Genomic DNA, 6,098 nt, shown 5'->3' with positions numbered 1-6,098 from the left:
TCTATCTCATGAATTAATTGTACCAATCTACCGAGCACAATTTTACTAGCAATTCTCTAAAGGTATTCTCTCCTATCTTTAGGCTTTTGCACATGCTATGGCCTAGAGTACTGTTCTCTTCACACCCGCTATTCAACCTTTAAGCTGCAACTGAAAAGTTAATTTCCCCAGAAAGCTGTCCTTGACCCCCAGAGTCTGTTAAGTAACTTTCTGAAAGTGCTCCCTTGAGAACCCTGCACTTCTCTTGTCATTACATTCAAACTTCACAGAAATTGTGCTTGCTTGCTCTACACAGGGAGGCCAGGAGCAGGTCTATCTTTATTGTAAGAAAACAGCACAGGGGAGTTCACAGGTGGCTTAGTGGTTAGGATTCTGGGCTTTCACTGCCATGGCCCGGGTTCAATCCCTGTACGGGAAGCTGAGATCCCACGCGGCTTGTGCACAGATTCCCAGCACTTAGTAGGTGCTCAATAAAAATCTGTTGTCATAATAAATTAACTCTCATTTGGATTATTTTTTAGTTTCCTAATTGGTTCCATTTATATCCAGCCTTACCCTGTTCCAATCCATCTTCCATAATGGTGTCCCAGAAATCTTTAAAAAAGTCAATGCCCTCCTCTAGAACATTCAAGGACAAAAGATTCTAAAGACTAACATAGTAATCAAGGAACTTTGCAAGGTTCCTTTTCCAATCTAATTCTCCCCATACCCTCTTTCATAATATTATACTCCAGACAAACAACTCTTCCGCAACAAGACCTACAGAGCTTCCCACCACAGTGACTGTAATCAAGCCTTCCTACTATTTGAAATTCATCCCTATCCCAAATCTCTGAAGGACAAAGCCCATCTCAAAAACTGCCTCTTTTACAAAGTAAAAGCAAATCTCACCCTAAGAACCCATCTTCATCCCAGGCCACAAAGTTCCAAGAAATATGACCTCACAATCAAAAACCACAAAACACACAAGGAAACAAAGCACCAGAGGTAAGAGCCCATAGAAACAACTAATAGCAGAATCAGATCCTCAGGAACCTTGGATATAAGTTTAAATAAGGAAGAACAGCACTGAATTTCTATACAACAGTAAGCAATTAAAAAATAAAAAATTCAAAAGATACAATTTATGATAGCATTAAAGAAATGAAGTACTTGGAAAAAATCTAATAAAAGATGTACATCACCTTTATAGAGAAAATTACAAAACTTTATATTGATAGCCAAAATCTCAACTGCCCATCAACAGTGGAATGGATAAATATAGTATATTCTACAATTAGATAGTACACAGCAATTAATATGAATAAGCTACAGCTACACACAAAAATATATATTGTATAATTCCATTTATATCAAGTTCAGCAAAATTAAACTATATTATTTAGGGATGGATAATTAGGTGGTTAAATTATGATGAAGAGCAAGGAAGCATTAACAGAAAAGTCAGGATTCTAGTTACCTCTGGGGGAAGAGAAGAGGCTGTGATCAGGAAGGGACATATGTAGGTTTCTGAGGTACCGGCAATATTCTATTTCTTGAACTAGTTTGTGTTTACATGTATGTTTACTTTATATCAATTTGTTAAACTGCATATTTGTTTTATGCACTTTTCTGTGCATGTGTTATATTTCATAATAAAGAAGCTAAAGGAAATCTTTATGTGAGACATTTAAAAAGACCTAAATAGGGACTTCCCTCGTGACACAGTGGATAAGGCTCCACGCTCCCAGTGCAGGGGGCCTGGGTTCGATCCCTGGTCGGGGAACTAGATCTCACATGCATGCTGCAACTGAGAGTTCACATGCCACAACTAAGGAGGCCACGTGCTCCAACTAAGACCCGGTGCAAATAAATAAATAAAAGACCTAAATAAATGGAGATATACTATGTTCATGGATTCAAACACTTAATATTCTCAAGATACCAATTTTCCCTAAGCTGAAGCACAGTCATTGAAATTTCAACAAAAATCCTAGTAGATTTATTTGTAGCACTTGATGAGTTAATTCTAAAATTTATACAAAAGTACAAAGAGCAAGGAGCAAGTCATTTTTTTTTTTTTTCTTTTTTTTCTTTTAAAGAACAACAAAGTGGGAGGACTTAATACTAGATATCAAGACTTCATAAAAAGTTATTATAATTAAGCCACTGCGGCAATGGCATATAGGGCAATAAAAAGACCAAGTCAAGAGAACAGAGAGCCCAGAAACAGACTCAAACATAGTACCTGGCACTAAGTAGGTGCTTAATAAGTATTTGTGGAATAAATGAATAAATACGGACATTTCAGATACAAAAGTGGTGGCACTTAGTGGGGAGAAAACAGACTTTTCAACCAATCAGCTGGGCCAATATGGGGGAAAACATTTCAGTGGATTCCCTCCTTCAAATCACATTAGGGAACTCCCTGGCAGTCCAGTGGTTAGGACTCCACGCTTTCACTGCAGGTGGCACACCTGGTCGAGGAACTAAGATCCCACATGCCGCGCAGTGCAGCCAAAGAAAAAAAGATACATAACAAACCATATTACAAAATCAATTCCAAATACAGTACATATCTATATGTGAAAGGCAAACCTATAAAGGTTTTAGAAGACTAACATAGGAGAATACTTTAAGGGTTGGGAAGGATTTATTAAGACATAAAAAGCACATAAAAGAAACAACAAATATGACTATGTTAAAATTAAGAATCTCGGGATTTCCCTGGTGGTGCAGTGAATAAGAATCTGCCTGGGCTTCCCGGGTAGTGCAGTGGTTAAGAATCTGCCTGCCAATGCAGGAGACACGGGTTCCAGCCCTAGTCTGGGAAGATCCCACATGCCGCGGAGCAACTAAGCCCATGCGCCACAACTACTGAGCCCGTGTGCTACAACCACTGAAGCCGTGCACCTAGAGCCCATGCTCCACAAGAGAAGCCACCGCAGTGAGAAGTCTGCGCACCACAAGGAAGAGTGGCCCCTGCTTGCCGCAACCAGAGAAAAGCCCGTGTGCAGCAACGAAGACCCAACACAGCCAAAAATTTTAAAAATAAATTAAATAAATAAATTATTTTAAAAAAAATCTGCCTGCCAATGCAGGGGACACAGGTTCGAGCCCTGGTCCGGGAAGATCCCACATGCCACGGAGCAACTAGGCCCGTGCGCCACAACTACTGAGCCCGCGCTCTAGAGCCCGTGCGCCACAACTACTGAGCCCACGTGCCACAACCACTGAAGCCCATGGGCCTAGAGCCCGAGCTCTGCAACAAGAGTAGCAACCTCAATGAGAAGCTTGCGCGCCATAACGAAGAGTAGCCCCCTTCTCCACAACCAGAGAAAGCCCGCGCAGCAACGAAGACCCAACACAGCCAAAAGTAATAAATGAATAAAATTTTTTAAAAAATTAACAATCTCTGTTCATTAAAGATACATTAGATTGAAAAAACAAAACCAAAGTAGAAAATATTTACAGCAATATACTGACAATGAACTATATATACCAGAATATATAAAGAACTACTACAAATTGTTAAGAAAAAGAAAGTCAAACAACCCAAGAGGAAAATGGGCAAAAGACATGAAAAGACATTTCACAGCAGAGGACATACAAATGGCTAATAAACATATAAACAGATGCTCAGTTTCACTGGTCACTAGCAAAATGCAAATCAAGACCATAATTACATATTGGTTTTTTTACACCCATTTGATTAGCAAAATTTAAAGTCTAACTCTAAGTGTAGGAGAGGATGTGAATCACGGTATCTCTTATATATTGCCAGTTCATTCAACCACACTGAAAACCAACTTGGCATTTAATATGCACATATTCTACAGTCCAGCAATTCCACTCCCAGAGAAAGAGCCATAAGAAAATTTTGCCTATATGCACTAACAGACATGTATAAGAATATTCATAGTAACACTAGTCCTAACATTAAAAACCTAGATACAAATTAAGACCACAGGAGAATGGATAAATTGCAGTATACTGACATCATGAAATATTATTCAGCAGAGAAAAATTAAAGAATTATAGCTATATGCAACAAGGTGGATGGATTTTAGTAGTTATAATATTGTGAGAGATAAGCAAGTCCCCAAAGACTACATGTAGCATGATACCTTTTTTAAAGAATTCAAAAACAAGTAAATAAATACTATAACTTGTTTAGGCATGTACATACATGATAAACATAATAATATGATAAGCAAGAGAACGACAAACATGAAATTTAGAAGAGTGATTGGGTTGTAGGAATATGGAAGTTCACTGCATTATTAAAATATTTAAGTAAAATGAATGAATAAACAATAAAATAAAATTTTTAAAAAGAAGGCCAAGCATGAACCTTCTTTAGATGCTTATAAACCAAGGATAATGATCAACCCAATTCTGTGTATCCAAGGTCCAATTAAAACAGAAACAAAACAATAACCAGACAATCAAAAAGAAAAATGGGCAGAAGTCTTGAATAGGAACTTCAATAGGGAAACCTGTAAAAAGATCCTCAACCTCACCAGTAACAAGAGAAACATAAACTGGCAAAAAAATTTAAATATAACAAAATCAAGTGTTGGCAAGGACTTGGAGCAACTGTAATTCTTCTACACTGGTGGCAACTGGAAACCATTTTGGCATTATTTAATAAGAGTGACTGTGTACCAATGTCCTGACCCAGCAATTCTACTCCTAGTACATCCCCTTGTGAAACTGTAGAATATATGCATCCAAGAAACATGCTCAAGAATGTTCACAACAGCAGTGTTTGTAGTAGCTCAAAACTAGAAACAGGGCTTCCCTGGTGGCGCAGTGGTTGAGAGTCCGCCTGCCGATGCAGGGTATGCGGGTTCGTGCCCCGGTCCGGGAAGATCCCACATGCCGCGGAGTGGCTAGGCCTGTGAGCCATGGCTGCTGAGCCTGCACGTCCGCGGAGCCTGTGCTCCGCAACCGGAGAGGCCACAACAGTGAGAGGCCCGTGTACCACAAAAAAAAAAAAAACAAAAAAACAAACTAGAAAAAAACCAAATGCCCACCAATAATGATAAAACAGACAACTTGTAGTATACTCTTTCAATGAAATACAGTGAAAATAAATACAGCTACATGTATCAACATGAATGACTCTTAAGAACATGTTGAGCAAAAAAGGCAACTCACATAATAAATACTGTATAGCTCCACTTAGTAACATTCAAACAGGTAAAACATGTACTATTTAAGAATACATATGGGTAGGGACTTCCCTGGTGGTCCAGCGGTTAGGACTCCACACTCCCAATGCAGGGGGCCCAGATTTGATCCCTGGTCAGGGAACTAGATCCCGTATTACCAAATCCCACACGCCGCAGCTAAAGACCCCAAGTAACGCAACTAAGACGCAGCGCAGCCAAATAAAATATATAAATAAATAAATATTTTAAAAAGAAAAAAAAGAATACATAATGGTAAATTTATAAAGACAAGCGAGGAAATAATAAATTCCAAGTTCACGGCAGAGGTTAACTCTGGGGAAGAAGACAGGATCAGGGAAGGGCATACAGGAGCTTTAGCAGTCATGGAAATACCTCTTTTCTTAAACTAGGTGGTATTAATAATAATGTGATTCTTTATACCCTACATATATTTTATAAAAATTCTTTCATATCTATTCAATATTTTATAAAAACATTAAAAAAAGAACAGAAGGCAATGAAAAAGAAGACTGGGACTATACAAAATTAGCATCCAAGGCAAGGAAGAGAGCAGGATTTTTATTATGTGAATAGGAAGATGCCTGGATGAAAAGTGAAGATTTAGATTCTGGGACAGATTAATTAGACGTGTAGAGACAGAATTGGAGAAGGAACCAAAGAGGGTGAAATTGTATGAACAAAACTTCAATGTGTCTCCTTCAGGTACAGAAACTTCTATGAGCAGTCTAGGGAACTTCTTTCAAGACTGACTCTCAAAAGCCATTAATTTCAGGACAGACACTAAAATAAATGGCTCTTTGTGCTTTGGGAAAGGGATGCTAGAATCATAGCCCAGAGAAAGGAGAAGAAAGAAGGGATGAATGCAAAGAAACACTGCTGAGGGGAAGAGGACTAACGATTCATACTCAGTAAAGAGGTAGA

The sequence above is a fragment of the Physeter macrocephalus genome, chromosome 3, assembly GCF_002837175.3.
Source record: "Physeter macrocephalus isolate SW-GA chromosome 3, ASM283717v5, whole genome shotgun sequence".
NCBI classification, from domain to species: domain Eukaryota; kingdom Metazoa; phylum Chordata; class Mammalia; order Artiodactyla; family Physeteridae; genus Physeter; species Physeter macrocephalus.
The sequence above is the reverse complement of the archived record's forward strand: the minus strand, read 5'-3'. Positions refer to the sequence as shown.